At 35.5% G+C, this 21,152-nt stretch overlaps 1 protein-coding gene and 1 pseudogene across 2 annotated transcripts in view; one reads left to right on the top strand and one right to left on the bottom strand.

The window, feature by feature from the left end:
• Positions 1-21,152, bottom strand: part of AKAP7 (A-kinase anchoring protein 7) — a 97,221-nt gene that overhangs the window by 9,134 nt on the left and 66,935 nt on the right. The gene's annotated exons all lie outside the window — the stretch shown is intronic.
• LOC118605182 lies at positions 4,792-4,910 on the top strand (annotated as a pseudogene).

Below are 21,152 nucleotides of genomic sequence, written 5' to 3'. Positions count from 1 at the left end.
GCTCAATACCTAGTAAATGCCAATCAATAATTTATTCACTTTACTATGTGCCACAACTATTTAAAAATAAATAAAATATTGTCCTAGGCACGCATAAGTCAGTCTTGGAGGACGACCAGTACACAATGATTGCAAAACAGTAGGTTAAGTACTGTAACAGAAAATGTTCAAGGTCAGTGGAGTTAGGAAGAGATAACAAGGTTCAGTTTCACAGAGGAGATATTTCACCTCAGTAAATAAGAGTTTCTGGGCATGAAGTTAAGGGAAAGAGGGAAAGTTTTCAAGACATAACAAAAGGATACTGTGTCTGCAGAAGAATAAAAACACACGACTTATTTGAGGAACTGTAAATTCTTCCATGGTACTGGCATTAAGAGTTCAGAGTTTCGTGGGTGGAGCTGGGCTGGTGTAGGAGGAAAGAAGGCTAGAGAGCAGGTTGGACTGTTTTAGCAAATTCACTGACATAGCCATGTGGGATATCTGAACTGTGGTTGATGCAATAGGAAAGTAAGGAACATAGTACAGAGAAAGTTAAGAAAAAGGAAAGCAGGACCATAGGGCCAACTTAATTAGGGAGAGTGTTAAGGAAAGAGGAAGTGGAAAAAAAATATATATATATATATATATATATAAAGAAATAATTGCCAAAAATGTTTAATATTCAATAAAAACTGTAACCCTAAAATCAAGAAGCTCAAAAAATATTAAGTATAAGGAATGTGAGGAAAATCACACCAAGGAACACCATGATCAAATCACTGAAAACCAATATTAAGAGGAAATCATAAAAGCGGTTAAAGGAAAAAAGATGCATTGTATATGGAGGAACAAACATAATAATAATAGCAGACTTTCTTATAAGAAACAATACAAGGTAAAAGGTTAACAGTGCAACATCTTTAAAGTGCTGAAAGAGAAAGGCAACATAGAATTCCTCATTTAGACATATTACCTTTCAAAAATGAGGGTGAAAGATCTTTTTTTCAGATATACAGATGTTAATTCATCATCAGCCAATCAGCACTAGAAAAAATGTTCAAGGAAAAACTTCAGGCCAGTAGGAAAATGATACCAGATGGAGATTTGGATCTACTTAAAGACAAGAAGAGAACTAAAACCTGTACGTGTGTAGGTAAAAATAAAAGGCTCTCTCTATTCTTAATCTCTTTAAAAGACAAATATTTGTTTTACATGGAGTTTATAAAATATGTAGCAATAAAGTGTATGGCAACAAGAGCACAAAGACCGAGAGAGGAAATGGAAATAATTGTAAGCCTGTTATGTTAAATGTGAAGTGGCATGTTATCTGAAGGCACGCCATCATAAGGTAAGAATGTATATTTTAAAACCCTAGAGCAACCACTAAAGTAAAAATAAAAAAAGAGTCATAACTAATAAACCACTAATGGACATTGATGGAACCCTAAAACTTCTTAACACAAAATAAGGCAGTAGAAGAGGAGAAAACGGAACAAAGAGCAGATGGGAAAGTAGCAAACAACGAGCGAGGCGGGAGATTTAAACTCACCCAGAGTGATAACCACAGACAACGTAAAACGGTTTGAACACTCCAATAAAAGTCACGGGTTGTTAAGATGGATAAAAAATAAGAATCAACTATGACGTCTACAAAAAACTGACTTCAAATGTAAAGACACAGAAAAGTTAAAGGCAAAAGGATGGGAAACGATACACCATGCTAAAGCTAATCAAAAGAAAGCTAGAGAATCAATATCAGACAAAGCAGATTTCAAAAAAAAAAAAAAAGAACATTTCATGAGATTTTAAAAAAGGGCATTTTATAATTATAATAGAGTCAATTCATCAAGAGGATCTGAAAATCCTAAATGTATATCCACCTAATCACAAAAGCTTCAAAGCATCTAAAGTGAAAACCAATAGAACTGAAAGGATGGTAGGTAATCCACCATTATACAGACGGTCCCTGATTTTCAATGGTTCGATTTATGATTTTTCGACTTTACAATGATGTGAAAGTGATATGCATTCAATAGAAACCATACTTCAAATTTTGAATTCTGATCTTTTTCCAGACTAGCAATATGTGATATAACACTCTCTCATGATGCTGGCAGCAGCAATGAGATGATTTTGTCCAACTGTAGGCGAATGTGAGTGAGTTCTCAGCACATTTAAGGTAGACTAGGCTAAGCTATGATGTTCAGATTAGGTGTATCAAATGCATTTTCGACTTATGATATTTTCAATTTACAATGGGCTTATCAGGATGTAACACCATTGTAAATCACAGAGAATCTGTAGTTTGGGATTTCAAGGCCATTCTTATAGCTGACAGAACAAGAGAAAAATTCAGTAAGAACACAGAATTGAACAGTATTAACCAAATTCACCTAACTGAAAGTTATAGAACACTCTATCAAACAGCAGAATACATTCTTTTTAGTGTACAGAAACCCTACAAGAGGAGATCATATGCTAAGGCATAAAACAAGTCTCAATAAATTTAAAATTACTGAACTCATCTAACTCATTTTCACAAACCACAATGGAATAAAAAAATCAACAACATAAAGATTTCTTGACAATCACCCAATTATTTAGAAATTAAACAACATAATTCTAAATAATCCATGGACTAAAGAAGAAATCAAAAGCAAATTAGAAAATATTTGAACTAAATGAAAATTGAAACACGACATACCAAATTCGTGGAATACAGCTAAAGCTGTCCTTGGAGGGAAATTTATTCCATTACATGCTTATATTAGAAAATAAAAAAGGTCTCGAATCAGTTATCAGAGCTACCTCATTAAGAACACAGAAAAAGAGGAACGAATTAACTCAAAAGTAAACAGAAAGGAAATAATAAAGATAATGGCAGAATGAAATAGAAAACAGAAAAACAGCAAAGAAAAATCAATAACACCAAAGGCTGGTTCTTTAAAAAATAGATCAATAAAATTGATAAATCTCTATCCAGACTGATCAGAAACAAAAAGTGTATATATTACCAATATCAGGAATGGGAGAGAGAACATCAGCATCATTTGTATAAACATTAAGAAGATAATAATGAAATGTTGTGAAAAATTTTATGGCAAGAGATGCAACATACTAGATGAAATGAGTACACTCTTTGAAAGACACAAACGAATTGTATTTGAAAAGAAAAAGATAAGTTAAATAGCCCTATTAAACTGTAGTTTAAAAATCTTTCAACAGAGTAGCCCAGATGGCTTCATTGTTGGTAAATTCTACCAACTATTTTTGGAAGAAATTTTACCAATTTACAAAATCTTCCAGGAAAACAAAGAAAGAGGAAACACTCCCCAACCCATTCTGTGATCCCTAAACCAGATAGACACTGTGAAAAAAAAAAAAAGAAAGAAAAAAAAGAAAGAAAGCTACAGACCAACATCCCTCACAAATACACAAAAACCCTTAAGAAAAATCGCCATATCAAATAAAGCAATATAGGGAAAACATAATATACCATAACTAAGAGGATTTTATTCCAGAAATGCAAGGTTGAGTTAACACCTGAAAATCAGTGAGTATAATCCACCATACTAACAGACTAAATAATACGGTCATCTCAATACATTAATAAAAAGGATTTGAAAAAATCCAATACCCATTCATGATAAACACTCCTAGCAAACTAAAAATAGAAAGAAACACCGATAGGCTGAAAGAGTAGCTATGAAAACTACAACAACATCATACTTACTGGTAAAAGACTGAATGAATTTCCCCTAAAATCAGAAACAAGATAAAAATACCTGCTCTCAGCACTACTACTCAGCATTGTACTCTAAGTCTTAACAGATGTGATGAGACAAAAAAAAAAAAAAAAAAAAAGGAATGAAAAGTCTCTTGATTGGAGTAGTAGGAAAACTGTCTTCATTCACAGAATATATAATTGTTTACCTAGAAATCCTAAAGAGTCTACAAAAATGTGTTTGGCAAGGTCACAGGATACAAGGACTATATTTTAAAATCAAATGTATTTCTACATATTAGTCATAAACTGAAAATTGAAAAAATTAAAATACTATTTTAATAGCATAAAATGTGAAATACTTAGGGACAAGTTAACAAAATGCACGCAACACCTATACACTGAAAACTACAAAATTTCCTTAAAAAAATTAGATAAAAGCTAAATAAACAGAACCATAATCTATATTCATTAATTGAAGACAATATATTGTTCGGATGTCAATTCTCCCCCAATTACTCTACAGATGCAAACTATATCAATCAAAATCTTATTTCTGTGAAATAACAAGTTAATTTAAAATGTATATAAAAATGTAAAGGAACTCAAACAATAAAACAATTTTTTTTAAAAAAAGGACAGTTTGAAGACATACTACCTGATTTTAAAACTTGCAATGAAGCTAAAAAACAGAGACAGTGAAGTATTAGCGTAAAGAAAGACATAAATCAATGAAACAAAACAGAAAATTCAGAAATAGATTCTCAAATTTATGACCCACTGCTTTTCAATAAAGGTGCCAAGACAGCACAGAGAGAATAATCTTTTAAGAAATGGTGCTAGCACAATGTTATTACCATATGCAAAAAAAGAACCTCTACCCTTATCTCACATATACAAAAATGAACTCAAAATGGGTCACGGATCTAATATAAGAACTAAAAGTAGAAAGTGTCTAGAAGAAATATAGAACTTCTTAGTGACCTTGGATTAGACAAAGATTCTTAAACAGGACACCGAAAACAGCCTACAAAAAAAAAGAAAAGAAAAGAAAAGGATAAATTGAATTTTATCGAAATGTAAAACTTATCTATGGCCATGCCACCCTGAATATGCTTAATCCCGTCTGATCTCAGAAGCTAAGCAGAGTCGAACCTGCCTAGTACTTGGATGGGAGACCACCTAGGAAGACCGGGTACTGTAGGCATTTAAAAAAAAAAAAAAAAGTATAACTTTTGCTCTTCTTTAAGACACTGGGAAAAATATTTATAAAACATATCAGTTAAAAAAAATGTATCCAGAATACAAAAAAAAACCTCTCACAACTTAATAATAAGACAAAAAATGGCAAAAATAATTGAAGATTTACTTCACAAAAGATGTACAGATGGCCAATAAACATGTAAACAGATATTCAACATTGTTAGCTATCAGGGAAATGCAAATTAAGGTCACGATGAGATACCACTATTCACCCACTAAAATTAAAATTAAAAAGAATAACAATATCAAGTGTTGGTGAAGATGTGAAGCAACCAGAGTTTCTGTTGCTGGTGGAAATGCGAAATGGTATAGCCAGTTTGTAAAAACAGTTTAGAACTTTCTCACAAAAGTTTTTCTCATGAAAGTTAGCCATATTTGTACCATGCAACCCAGCGATCTCATTTTTTTTTTGCCAGAATTGAAAATAAGTGAAATGAAAGCATATGCTGATATGAACACCTATACATGAATGTTTGCAGTAGCTTTATTTATAATTGTCCCAAACTAGAAACAACCCAAAAACCCTTTAACTGGAGAATTAATCAAAAGCTGTGGTACGTCCATATAATGGAATAGTACTCAGCAATACAAAGGAATGAATACTGAAACATGCAACAAACAGGTAAATCTAAAGCGCATTATGCTAAGTGAAAAAAGCCAGAGTCCAAAGGCCACATATTGTATAATTCATTTTTATGACATTATGGAAAAGACAAAACTATTAGTACTGAAACAGGCCATAGATTGCCAGGGGCTGGGGATGAGGGCGGAGGTTGACTACAAAGGAGTCAACCTGAAAGAATTCGGGGGATAATGGAATAGTTCACAGGCTGGGTTGTGGTGGTGGTTACATGATTCTACATGAATTAAAAATCACAGAACTGTACACTCAAAAAAGGAGTGAATTTTACTGTATACAAATTGCACTTCAATTTTAAAAAATACTAATGAGAATTTCTTCGCCATGATAAGGGATCGTATAGGGGTCTATTGGGATCAACAAGTAGACTTGCTGAATAGACTAGAACCCTGCCACTCTGCTATTAGCCTATAGCTTATGAAGAGGAGGACTTTCTCAGTTCCTTTCTCTGTTCTAAAATACACATTTCAACTATAATATCTGCAGTCTCTCATACTACAGGCCTCCGATTCTTAGCTTTCTTTCTGAATCATATTTTTTCTGTTGTGCTCACTATCAAATTTGAAAAATAATTTCCAGCGAAATAGACTAAAATGGTTTCTGACCTTGACTGAAACACAAATCATTTTAATTCTCCCTCTTTAGTGTATCAGACATGTATCATTTGCTCCAACCTGTTCAAGTGTGCTCTAATCTGCTCAAAAAGAACAAACTAAATTGGTACTTCGTACTTAACTGACAAGTGATCACCATCACTCTGCTGCTGAAATCTATTTTTAAGGGGCACTGTGCTCACTGTGGTTTGTTGTGTTCACTTATTTTGCCTTGTTTTATTTATAGACTCCTAACCACCGTTCAACATCATAAATCGTTCCCTATTCATATATTCCATAGTCTCTATCTATATAAACATAATTGTATCCTCCCTGAATTTTGATTCCTATATTTATTCAGGTTGGAATGCAAGAAGTTCTCAATATCCCTGATTGTTTGCACAGACTACACTGACATTTTGTGAAAACTGGATGAAAGATGAAATTTGAACAGTGATAAAAATAGCAGACATTCCAAACACAAGTCCTGGTGCAAAGGACTATCAACAGAAGTATAGCTATCACTGGAAAATTATTCTCATGACGAAGAAGAAATACAGTTTCAAACATGTCAGAAGCATACATTTTTGAATAATCATGCTCTCTGGCAGAAAAACAAGGCTGGAAAATGAGCATTGCTTCAAATCTTAAAATTATTATGTTCATGTAATGTATTATCATCTATTAAGAAAATGTTACATAAAACAAAAGCATTCCTAGCTAGAATTCATTTTCACTTGTTTGGTTAACACTCCTACTCGTCATAATATACATTTTTCTTTCTAGGTTGATATTCTAGGCTAGGAGTTGATTGAAGCAGAAATAAAGGTCGCTTTCTTGTTCTAAAGACAATGTTCACCGAGGTAGATATCCAATCTGGTTAAATAAATAATTGTAAATAACACTCTACCTTTTTTATAGGCAATAAGGACACACACACACCCAGATCAGAGGGTTCGACAGGCTCAGGTCGCTAATAGCAATAACAGGAACACTTTCTTCCTTTCACTTAGATAACATTTCACACTTTTCACAGTGCTTTCTGAAACTTTATCTCATTTTGTTCTTGAAGAAACCTTATGAGGTAAAATAAGTGCTATTCTTCCCATATTACAAGTGAGAACGATGAAGCACAAGAGGATACATAAATTGTCTAAAATCACATAGAAGTGATGTGAATCAGTAGCTCTCACTCAAAATCAGGAAGATTAGTTCATCTGGACACCCACCCCCAGGGAGATACTCCACAGCGAGCTGGCGCACCCGCATCCTGAGGAAATAAAGGTATACTTGTGAGAAACACCACATAGTTTAATAACTCGTTGATTGGAAAACAGTAAATTTCAGGTTTCATTCTCAAATTGAATTTTTTAAACCAAGTAATGGATATTGTTTAATACAGTACAAAATTGCCCTTCTATCTTCCTTCCTTCTTCCATCTTTCCTTCCATGCACATTCACTGAATACCCTCTGTGATAAGCATTATTGTAATGAACAGAAATGAACCCGGCATGGGCCCAGCCTTTACGATCCCTGCAATTTAGCTGTGGTCTGTCTAGGTAACTGAAGAACTTGCTCTAGTATAAAGTGACTGATGCGGAGGGGAAGAAGATGAGGCTGGAAACGTACACAGGGGAGAGACTATAAAGGTAGTAGGGCATACTGAGGGGTGTGCATGTCATTTATTTATCTAGAGCACCTACTAGGATCAAATTACACTCCTAGATGCTAAGGTATACAAATTTTTAAGGTTCGTCTTCAAGGAACTACTTATTTCAACCCACTAGGTAAAATGTTTAAGAAAGTTAAATTTTTAGAACACTGCTAATATTTTAAAGTATAAGCTTTGGCATCAGAACATTGCTATTATTTTATAGGAAAACATCAGATATGCCACCAACCAGTGATTTTGCTCCATTTTGTTTTAGGCTCATTGCAAATAACCAGTCATTAAGTTTAGTGGGAGAGATTTAAATATAACTACAATGTAATCAAGAGCATCATAAATACTTTAAATATCACAGGATGGAAGAAACTGTATTATCAAAACATAATGTTATTCAAAACATAGGTCTTTTTAAATCAGCAGCCTAATCCTAAACCAAATCCTTTTTGGATGAGCATGTAGAAATATTTTATACCACAAAAATTTCAATCTATTTCTTCAACTAGCCGATATAAAATTGGTTCACCTGCCACCGCTCATTTTCTTTGATGGCTTTCAAAACCTAATTTTTAAAGTCTGACCATGAAAATCCAGGTATACAGAACTATTTTGTCAGTGTATTTTCTTTGTGAGTAATGAGCAATCTGTGGACCAAGTCTAGTGAGTACTATAAAAGCAATAATAATGGGTCAAATAAAGGATGTATGATGCTAAAGAAAACTTGAAGATAAGATGGTTAATCGTTAAAATGAAATCAAGAGAAAACTGAACATTTGAAGTTACCCAAGGCCATCCTTTTTGGCTTATGATAAAAACGAATAAAGAAACTGAGCACACTTTCAAAAAACTGAAGCTTGGTGAACTCATGAATGTATTGCTTTTAGCTTCAGGGCGAATGGCTGAAGAAAGTAATTTAATATGTACTTTACTTTTCTCAATGACCGAATACTATCAATTTACTAGATGCTTCCAAAAAGCATTCTGACAAAAATCAAATGATTTTAAAATTCTCTTTGATGATATTTACTGTTCATTAAAGTTCTTTGAATATGTAGATCCTCCCCATAGGAAATTAAACTAGCATTTAAAGTTGTTAAATAATATATTGATGGTATGTAAATATAAAGTATGTAAATATAAGTATGGCAAAACTTCTTCCAAAGGAATGTCAGGTATCATCAGTAAGACATGCACACGATTCCTTCAAAACCAGTGATTCACCATTGCTGACCATTCCCACAGGGCTCTAGGCCACACCTGCTTTGTAATAGCTGGCTCCAAATCCCTTTATCCTTTCTGGTAGAGTATCTACTTCATTTCTCCCCTCAGGTAACTGCTCATCTCACATTCTGTATAGCTCCAGCGGGGTTGCTGGTCTACCAGAGCTACCACTGGTCCATACAGTACTGTGTAAATTTTTTTAAAGTGTGCCTTATTTCTATCTCTTGGTAAATTTTCATAATATACTGTTTTTGCTAGTATATAAAGGTATTTTATGCCATAATACATGAATTACAATGTCTCTGATATGTATAGTGCCCTCCTGGGTTGTGTAGTACACCAACTTGTACCTTCCCTCAGATTTTATACATAGGAATTAAGAGAGAGAAACTCATTCTACTTGAATGCTGAGTAGTAAAAATGCTCCCCAGAGCTGCTGGAAGTCCTATCTCCATCACTGAGTAAAGCCTGAGAGGGCAAGAACACAGAAGCTGAGAGAAGACATAGAGAGATGGAGGGCTCATGATGGCTGTCAGTCTCAAGTTCAACTTTACCCTTGTCTTGTCTGCACACGCGAGCCAGTAAGTTCTCCCTTTTAATTAAAAAATACATAAATTTGCATTGATGTATGTGGCATCCTGGCATCTGTCTTCCCACTTGACTCTTCTTGCTGCCCCTTTACTATTTCTTCTGACTGACTGGTTCCCAGATCCTTTTGAGATTCCTAAGACTTTGCAGAAAACTCTACTGACTGCCTTGGCCTCTTGTCATCTGAGCCTTTGATTTCCCTTAACCGTTGAATCTGTGACGGCACAGTTTATCATTTCCAAACACTAATCTCCACCTGGCCGCAAGTTTAACTCCTCACCTAATTCACTGACCTTTCCCTATATCACAGATTGACAGTGAACATCATTAATATGAAAAGAGAGAACTGGTTTGAAGACATATTCACCAAAATTATATGTCGATTATATTTCAGTAAAACTGGGGGGAAGAAGCCACTGAAAGAAGTCCATAAGATTGTAGAACATACTTAAACTTTAAAAAAATATATTTTTAAAGAATTTTCCTAAACTGTATATGAATTAGTTTAAAAATAATTTGATAGTTTTAAGTTTGTTAATTTGATCTGGATAAGGATTTTTCCTTAGAAACATCTTATCAACAATTAGTTTGAATTACTGTAACCTACCTTTTTTTTTTAAAAAAAAAGGAACTGTTTCTTTTGAAATATTTACATTTCTACATAATTTATAAAAAATTGTGGAATTTTATACACCATTATTTAATATGGTTATTATTTTTGTCTCAAAATAAATAAGGACCACAAATTGACATAAGCTAAATACTTACCTCGGAATAATGAAAAAAAAATATTAAAACATGGCCAGTATCTGTGTGTCAGTTATTAAACTATTGTCTCTGAGCTCTGAACCCACCCTTCCTTATTTAGCTTTACCATACTATCACTGGGAATCAGCAAATATATTTCTATTTTGCCAGCGAGATCCCTGTTAGGTATTTCCAAGGAAGGGCTCCAGAGAAAAACTGGGCAGCTGTACAAAGGGAAAGAAACTTACCCTGTGTTATTTACCCATAATTCTTGCTGGTGTTGCTCCAACTATAGCTAGTTCCCCCTGACAGCGGCCCCTGGTTCCAGTAGCAATTGTTTCCAGTTTTCATTATTTTCCCAGCCAGAACTCCAGCTTTGCAGGTCCCCTTGCTGCGTGTCGTAGGGCACCTACTTCCTGGGAGATCCAAAGGTCTGGGTCTCAGCTCCACGGGTCCCTTCCCCCAGACTACCCCAGACTGAAAGTTACTACCTTTGTTTTTCCTCAGTATTGCCTCTCCACCCTTTATTCCTCTAAAGCTGTTTAATTCCCTATGTTAAATCCTCTCTGTTAAAATAACTGGTATAATTCCTATTTTCTTGACTAAATCCTAATGGACACAACTATTTCTGTATCTTCCCCCCACAATGTTGCTTTTACATTAGACTAAGACATGAATGAGAAAAGCAAAGGGTACCAAGTTAGGAGCAACTATGAGGCTGATTTTTCTTAGAAAAACTGTATATTTCATGAACTTGCTGCCCATAAGACAATTTGTTTATTATCTCTTTTAATTTAATGTACAAATTTTATACAGTTTTACATATAAATTTTTAGATTCTATAAAACCTAAAAATCTACAAATTTAATTTTACTTTGAAGGTTAAGTATAGTATACAGTACACAGAAGTAGCTACACAATAGCATCGCAATGAATTTTTATATTAAATTTACTATATCAATATTAGAGAAAATTAATTTAAATCTAAATTCTAAAATCACCAAAAGAAAATGTGTTCACCCACTGTTCTAATTCTGCCCACCCAGCCCCCGCCTGGGAGCCATACAGAATAACCTTTGATTCCCTTCCACATTAAAGAAGTCTCCAAATACTTTAAGACAACTAATTCATCTGCCCTCTCTTCTCCTAAACTAAGCAGGCAGAGTCCTTCAGCCTTCCTCTTATGTTGAGGTTTCCAGGGTCCTCACCATCCTGACTTCTACCCTCAGGATACATTTCTGCTTGTCAGAATTCTAAAAGGACCGACTGCTATAGATCTAGATAGAAAGTTTTAGATTAATAGATCATCTGTTTGCCATTTTATTGGCTATCATAAACATCAATCAAAACTCAAATAGCTGAGCTTCGCGGCTAACTTTAGCCGAATATTTTAAATGCTTAAAAAGTGTGAATTTTATTCTTGCTTTAACAGTCAGATGTGAGACATCAAATTGAAACTTGATATAATTTACATGGCAAATGCCAACATCAATCTCTAACTACAAAGTCAGAGGAGAGGTGGGGCAGGGGAAGGGGGGGTTGCTGCTGAGACCTGTGGAGGGGGAGGCGGGGAATGAACCACCCTTTTCTATCAGATTCCTTCCTTGCTCTCCCATCAGCAGTAAACTGGGTGAGCTCAGTCTCCCCTGGGAATGTAACACTCTCCCTCCATCTACTCTAAACATCCTGTTTTTACATCGCTTTCTCCTTGGCACTGTATTTTCTCTATATAAATATCTTAGGCTTACAAATGCCCTTGACTAAATTCATAAGTTTGGAGGGCAGTGTGTAGAAACAGAAATTTGTATGTTCTCAAATATTTTTGACTCAGCTTTTAGTAAAATTTACATCATTTATATCCTAGTTAGCATAGGCTTTAAATTGAGGTTATACTTATTCTTTACATTTTCATTATATATAGTTCAGTGTCTGTCTCACTATTTGCTAAGGGCAAAAAACTTTACTATGAAATGAAAAGGTTGGTTTTAATAGTATCAAAGTCTGCTAACTTGTACCTTTGATATTGTAAATGTTCGTCATACGAAACTTTATTTGCTAAGATGTTTGTTGTAGAAACCGTTTGCCGGTGTCAAGTTGTAACTGCTGCCTATGATAGGAGCTTGAGGCAACTTCCATTCTTGGTGGTAATTAACTCTCTCTTACTGGACTTGCTGACTTAGCTCTGTAAATTGCCTGTACAGTATGGAAAAATTGTGGCTTTGCTTGTTAGACTGTGAGCATCAAGATATTTTATCTGGACTTTTTCCTTTCAGGGAAAAATAAATGCTGGGATCAAAAATATTCTTTTTAAAAAATCATGTAAATTAAAAAGAAATCTTCCAATAATAGGGACCATCTATCATCATTGTATCTTCCATAACACCTGGCTCAGAACTTTAAAAAATGTGATGTGCTCAACAATATTAGTTGAATTGTACTGAATTATTCTTCATAACAATTCTCACTTAAGGCTAAATTTCAATGCCACTAAAATGGCATATGAAGGTTCAGAAGAAATCACAGAATTTTCATTTCTTCACTAGGTTTGGAAATATTTGTTCCAGAATAGATCTACTCTTACATACACTGAGTATCCTCTAGAATAGTACCTGACACCTTTTGGTTACAGGTGACAAAAATTTAACTCAAGCAAGTTTAAGTAGATGCAAAAAAAAAAAAAAAAAAAAAAGCTTCATGTAATGGAAAAGGTCTTGGTCATGGCTGAGTTCAGAGGCTCAAAAATATCATCAGGACTGACTCTCTTTTTCTCTCTCTGCTCTGGCCTCTTTCTTCTGCGCTGGCTTCACTCTCAGGAAGACTCCTCCTCACTCCTTACCAACTAGCAATCTTAAACTTATTACATCTTTTTCTACTCACAACCAGAAAGGAAGAGAGACTCTCTATCAAATCTTAGGGAAGACTCTGGTTGACTCTACTTGGACCACGTCTGTCTTATGGCAGGAAAGCAAGGATCATGATGGACAGAATCCCAAGGAGAAAGGGATGGAACCCCCCAAAGTAAAGGATGCTACACAAATAAATGTTGGATATCTACTCAATGATTCAAGGTTTGAAATTCTAAGTCCCTTTTTGCCCTTCCTGGGCATGATGGAAATAAAACCATAGTCCTGCTGACTTCTAAGGTGACTTATTTGTCACAGGGAGATTATATATATTGTATCTATTATATGCCAAACACAGTGTCAGGCATTTTATAGATATTAGCTTATTTAATTCTCACAGAAAATAGATATTTAAGATGGGGGTACAGAGGCTTAGAGAAGTTACATAGTAAATATTAGAACCAAGTTGAGTCCATCTGTCTCCAAATCCTCCTGCTTTTAGGGCTGTGAGTTTGCGGCTCTTAGTTTCTTTACTGTGAGCCTTGGACATCTGTGGATGAAAGCTCAAAGACCTACATATTAGGCAGGGCCAACCTAATTAAACAGAAGGTAATTATCTACAGAAAGTGATTTATCAGATGCCCTGAAAGAGTTTTACCAGTTGCCCAAAATTCCTCCATTCGAAATTATTTTGGGCTAAGTAATTACTACTGCTTAATTTATTTTGCTATTTTACTTCAAATACTTCCCAAGAGCAAGCGAGATAATGTAGTCTTATTAAATAAAATGCAAATACCCCAGGAAGGAGTAAAATACAAAACTTTCTTCTATTAACCAAAACCTTTATGCACATCAGATTCCCCATTCCTTCTTTACATGATTCCCAGAAAGAAGACACAGGGACAGGTCACATCGCATTACCTGACAGGGCATCTAGGGAGAGCTCACAGCAGCCAGTGACTAGAGGATGGAAAAGATTCTACAACCTTCTATTCCCAATCAAAATTACTCGTATCTGATCACAGAATCTAGGCAAACTCTAAGATGGTCTCAGAACAGCAACTAAAGGAAATACAGTTTCTAAATAACCTATGAATAAACAAAGGGAATCAGGGAGGTAAGATGGGCATAGTAACTATTAGCTCTAATGTTCCTATACTTAATTTTAGAAAAATAAACCTCTTAGGTATACATTATTTAACAAAGGAAAAATCTAATATCTAGTGACTATGGTTAAATGTTTTATATCACATAACATTACTGCTGCTACCACAATATCACCCACAGAAATATTATGCAAAACACAAAGCACCATGGGCTTCACTGTGCTTTACTGCTCCAGAAAGGGGGAAGCGCATAACCTGCAGCCTAGGGTCCCAGCCTCCTACCAGCTCTCGGCCCCATGGTAGTTTAATCTCCACTTCTTAAATGTGAAGAATTGTGGCCCAGAGATGTTAGCAATTTGCTCAGTGTTAGAAAAGATATTAGAGCAGAGATGGGTTTATCACCCAGGTCCCTTTACTCCCAGTCCTATGCTCATTTCACAAAAAAAAACTGCATGTCAAAAGATGGGCCACGTGTTTTTGACAGGCAGCAGCAGAGCTGGAGTCATGTTGCATCCCCTGTGTACAAACACATTTCTACAGACACAGAAGGAAAGTGAATGTAGTTGTCCACTGATGAGAGGTTCCCTATGACACATTTCCTGGGGCCAATGCTATAGTGTCCAAGTGAGAAGCTGTTAAAATGTGTCTCTGGTACATTCAGTAGCCTAAGTTCTTTACAGGTTACAATATTAACCAGAGTCATTCCAAATTCTGTCTTCTGATATGTTGACTTATACTGAAGTTCTCTCATATTCATAACCTAACAGGAAAAGGGTATCATTCTCTTCATTAACAAACATTTAGATTATGTCTCTGCTAGGCAAGACATTATGTTAGTGTCTGGTGCCATGAAAGATGTACATGACATGCGTCCTGCACATGGAGTGCTTGAAGTCTACGTGATGAGACAGAACATGCACATGAAAGATAACCTCAAAGTCAGTGTTTCTAAGTGCAAATGAGAAGAACAAAATATAAGGCTAGAGGGTTTCTAGGAAGCCTTCTGGACTAAATATGGACTTCCCGAGTATAACTGAAGAATAACCACCGCGGTCATTAAGGTTCAAAAATTCAAGTATTCACCAGACATGAAATAAACACTGCTTGTCCTCCAATATATATATTAATGTTATATCATCAAATTCCAAATCATCAGAAACAAACTATCGTGAGATTTGACTCATATTTATCAAATGAATACTATAAATGGTCTTGGTAACTCGTCCCACACAAAAAAACTATATATATTTCATACATAAAGACTATATATATATTTCATACATAAAAGTAAAATATGTATGTATTGTTAAAATGCAAGGTCATAAAATTAAAATGTGTGTTGTTAAAATACATACTAGTATCCTTCCATTTCCAGCACCACAGACTCTCTGGGCTACAAAGTGATGGAGCTGTCAATGTATCCATTCATTAGCTCCCTTACTACTTCCCTGGGAGTGGCTTCTCATCCTTTGCCTGAAAATGTCTGGTGACAGGAAACCAACTACCTCATGAGGCAGTATGGTACACCTATTTCATCTTACATAAAAGCAGTGTACTTAAAAATGGGAATATTTACAAGAGGAAAAGAGCACGTAAAATGTTTTCTAATTAGTGACAGCGGTGTCTCTTTAGTTATTAAGTTTTCTTTGGAGGTTTACTTAATGAGATTGATAAGGCGCAATGGTTGGTAAGTCTGTGCAACCATATACCTATTCTTGGATGTTTCTTCCAGGAAATGTACTACAAGAAATTAGGTAATTTAAAGAAAACAAGCACTATATAAGAATACAGCAAAAACTATACTGGAGACTATCTATCTATCACATCTGTTAATCCTACAATACCTATAGTAATACTGAATGTTAAGTATGTTCCTGCATAGCATTAGAAAGAGCTTAATCTTCCAAGAACATGCACCGACTGTCAGCATATTCTACTTATTGTGGCCGAAAAGTATAGAGTTTGAGAAAATGTTCAACCACTGAATTTAAATAAAAAGAGTCCAGCTGCTTTGTGCTACATTAACTGAGAAATAAACCATGATGAGTTCTACTGTATTTGACTAATCACTCCATTATCAAGATTTCTGGCTATACGTACAGTTAACTTTCCATACAAATTTAGGCCTCTGCACGACTAGTTGATTAAAAAATCATTTTGTTTGCTATCAACAGATTTAAAAAGTAGCATTAATAAATCAATGAAATGAGAACGCTTTCTGTCTACCACCACCACCAAGGGCAAAAGCAGGATAAAAGAGCAGCGGGAGGGGAGAGGGGTCGCTTGATCCTTACCACTTGGCCAGCTGGCTATATCCTTTCTGTAGTTCTGGAGGACTGCAGAGGATTCACCTGTGTTTTGAGAATGACATCCACAAATTTAAACTTTCACCAAAAACTCAATTCTCTATAATATGAGGGCCATTGCTCTTTACAGCAGAATTACAAGGATGTAAGCATTTGCACTTTTGTGCTCTGCCCCTGACAGGTCTTCAGTGAGCATGTGGCTCAGAGCAGGCTAAGAAAGCTACTTGGTGGGGACGAAAAGATGAATAAGACCCAGGAGGTTACTGTACATCCAGTAGCAAGATCAGAACAATGCTGGGCCCTCCCAAATGTCTTGTACATGTTATCAACATAACTATGGACTGGATAGCTATAGTTAGCGCTAATTTACATGTTTCTTGAAGCATGCTGGCTAATGAAGCCTCTGCCATTGTTTTTTCAAGTCCCCTTTGTAAAAATTGTTAGATATGTATGACCAGCAGCATAGCAGTGCCTGGCAGAAAAGAAATTCTCTTTAGCCCATCCTATAGCAGAGAAATCATACCTAGCACTGGAAAACAATTGATGGGGTGTGTGAATGTAACGTGGTGCAGATTAGGAGAAAACCAGTGAAGTAATGACAAAAATCAAAGACAGATGAAAAAAGAATGGGGAGAGAATGGGGGAGATCAGGGAGCCAGGGGGGGTCAATGAGAGGAAAGGGGTGGGTACAAATCCATTGATTTCTAACCATAATTTGTACTTCGGGACTAGAACTTTACTTCAGAGGCAGTGTCTTCACTTTTTAAAAAAATTTTGGACCTCGAGAAAAGAAACCCGAAAAGCACTATATACCACTTCCTATCAATCAATACTAAGAAACACTATATGTAAAACACAAGACTTTGTACTCATATGATCCCAAATTAAAAACAACAACAACAACAACAACAACGACAACAGAAAAGGGCAAATTCCTCATTGAGGTGAAACTTGATTTCAGTTAGAGCCAAGAAAACTGCTTACAGATCAGAAGATAAACAGAATGGAAGGAAAGCAGATGCTCTAAAGGAAAACCTGGAGCAGTGGAACAGGAAGTAGAGCAGGGTGAGAAAGAAGTCACTATCTCCACATCTGTCCATACCAAGGTTTTTCAGATAGACATATTCCTTAAGGAACGAATCAATAGACCAAAAACCCTTAGGAACTACAAATAAATCATTCCGACAAATATCTGAAAAGTTCTGGGCTGCCAAACAAAATGTCAATGCTCATTGTTAGAAAATGAATGATTTTCTTATAAAATAACCCCAGGCTTTAAGATCAAGATCGTAGCATACTGTCCAGTATCATATTCACAAGTAAAATTTAGAGCATAGCTATTGACTCTTGTTAATAATCAGATGCTCTAAAGTGTCCCAAAATTTATTCCAAAGCATTCTCAGATATCTTGCAAAACCTGGCTTATTTTCCAAGTGAATAGGTGTAGAATATGCCTTATTTTTTTTTAAAAAAATCTTTTCCCTAGTCAGTTTCCTGAGGAACAAGGAGCATGAAATATAAGCCAAATGTGGACCTTTGAGTATCTGAAATAGACATCATGAGATTCTGTACACTGATTCAAATTTATTTAAATAAAGCACTGACATGACAGAAATGTAGCTTCAAATTTAGTAAGTATGGCTGTATATATTTCATTAAAAAAGAAGTAAAAATTCAATGATTGGGGACAACTAGCGTAAGGCAAATTCTATGCAGCACACTAATTAAAATACCAGCACTGTATTTAACAGAGCAAAAAATGTAAGTGAATACACATAAGCCAGTAAGGAAAAAATTCCAGTACAAATGTCATCTCTTTAAGTTGTTTTCTGGACCATAAGCAAATAAGGACTCTGTCTGACATTTGTTTAAAAATATTCAATGAGGTTTTTGCTAGAAGCAAAGTGGCATCACCTGTTTGGAGTGGTCTTACAGTAACACCTGAATTCCCTCTATAGAGAACAAAGCAGAGGACACATGAAAATATCTGCAAATGTATAAAATACGTCATTTTAGAGCCAGCTTTACTTCTCTACATGTTATTATTGAGCATTGCCCTGAAAATATCCCAATCTCAAATAAGGAAAATGAAGCCTAGTTTTTACAATATATCAAATGGTAGGCAGTGACTTAAAGAAACTCAAAACTAAACTACTCTAGACGGTATGATAAAAATGAGCTGTAAGATTACCAATGAATAAATATCAAAAATTACTTTTCAGCATTTTGTATTTAATGTAGCCTATTTATTGGGTTACAGTACTTTTCCAGTTAATTATTAACTACACACTCTCCAATTCATTTCAGAAATACACATGAAAAACCACAGCTGATTATTCTGCTATCTTTCACATAAGAAAAAAAAACCAAAACTAGCCCTAGAATACAGCCACACAAAATAGTCAAGCACTTAGGATTCTGCACAGCACAAATCACACTTACTGATTTTTTCTTCATCCCTGGAGAAAGGAAAGCAGCAGAGCTGGCCCATGGCACTGGTGCTGTCTTTCCTTCCGTGTGCTCTTCTCCCCGGGCACCCCAAATAGAAACGGCAATTTACACCCGGGTCTGAGAGCACACCCTGCCTGTTCCACTAGGAGCACACAGCGCGTGCAGAGCCAACGCACAGCCAGGAGAGAAAAAGGAGAAGGGAACTCGCTGCAGTGAGCAAGAAGGCTCCACCTCCCCGTCCTCCAGCCCAACGCAACTGCTCCAGGACTGGCATTCACTGAAAGAAGTGGCCGTAAGCTTGACTAATCCTCACAAAACTGTGAGCACTCAGCCTCAGGTAAGTGCCACGTGCACTGTGTGGACATCTATACATGTCTTTAAGAAAGGTAATGAATAACAGGCCACAATGAGTCCTCTTCCTACAGACATACAGTAATTACACAGGAAAATTAGGGGGAAAAAAACCATATTTTCTGTTACTATTTAAAGAGGAAGAGCTTCCTTTTTTCTCCAGAAGACTTTAGTTTCCTTTTTTTATCAATAGGGAAATTGACATCGCAGACTACAGAAAACACAACTTGTATAAAATACCACCAACTTAACAAATTGCACAAACAGTAGAAATAGCAGAGAAAGTGGGTGGGGGGAGGGAGGAGGAGAATATGGATTGTTATCTGCACTCCACAGCATATCTTTTAAAGTTAAATATCTGCTTTCTGAACCACTGCTTTGTTCCTCTATTATAGCATTAATCAATACTATGAATTTTGAAATTGTAGCATCAACTATGTCAATAGCCCAGAAAATTCCCCAAATGGAGAACTGTCACTTAAAAAAAGATAAGGATGAACAGCACCTTTCTAATGAAAACCACAAGGTTATTAAGCAAATTTAGGGGCGGCAAAACAACTAATTTCAAGACACAATTACTTTGTACTTCATGATATGAAAAAATTGATTTCAGGCAACTATTCAATATCTCTTATCTTGTATAGGGAACAGTTTTTATGACACTGTAGGAATGAAAGACTGTTCTTAGTGCCAGAAATACCATTCAAATTCCTACTTTACTCTTCTAGTTCCTATTAACCAGGAATTGGCAGGAGAGGGCACTGGATAATAATGAAAATTTCCACGATTCTGAACGCAACCTATCTACTTTAATACTCATCTGAACAAAAAGACTATGTAATCTGAAAGAATAAAAAATATCATTTTTTTTTTTTTACCCTGAGCATTACTTCTGGTATTAAAGAAAGAAATATTTGTAGTAAATACTCTTCATTGAAGAAAATTAATAACTCCTGGCATTCCCCAATCACCAGCACTGGTGCAGTGATAGAATCTTTAGAGTTAGGAAGTTGGAGGTTTAAATCTAAAATCCATCAATTGCATATTTGTCAGAGTTTCGATATCTTCTTCTATAAATTCATCATAAAGTTTTAATTCGTTCTTGCAAAGTAGGTGGTACATGGGAGTAGGGGAAGAGAACAGATCGTTTGAGTACTATATCTACATGCACCTCAGTCTTTTCAGCATCAGCTAGCAATCTCGCCTCTTCCTCTTCCAATTTCCTGCCCTGCTGGCTGCCACCTTGAGTTACTGCTTATGTTACACATGTGACCTCCAAGTAAGAAAGCCTCTCACCCCAATGCACTGCCCTGGAGATAACATTCTGTGATAAACCCTAACAACTGCACTTTATTAATTAGTCCCTGTTGGCACTACTTCTGAAAATATGCAATTAAATAAAATACATAAAATGTATTATTAACTAACAGCATCTACCTCAGGATATTTTGCAGTCTAAAGGGGCTGTATGTTAGAAACGTTTTCCATAAGCATTACAATTGAATTAACCATAATAAAAGATTAGAAGACAATTGAGAAATCCAAGACAGGAATTTTAAAACTGGCTTTTAATTGTGCAAATACTTAGCACATCATTTAACCTCAAGGACAGGATGAGTCTGAGTTCGTGATCACTAAGGTTTCTCTGTTATGAAAGGCTATAATTTCTTTTT

This window comes from Rousettus aegyptiacus, unplaced genomic scaffold (assembly GCF_014176215.1).
Source record: "Rousettus aegyptiacus isolate mRouAeg1 unplaced genomic scaffold, mRouAeg1.p scaffold_m13_p_1, whole genome shotgun sequence".
NCBI lineage: Eukaryota > Metazoa > Chordata > Mammalia > Chiroptera > Pteropodidae > Rousettus > Rousettus aegyptiacus.
The sequence above is the reverse complement of the archived record's forward strand: the minus strand, read 5'-3'. Positions and strand labels throughout refer to the sequence as shown.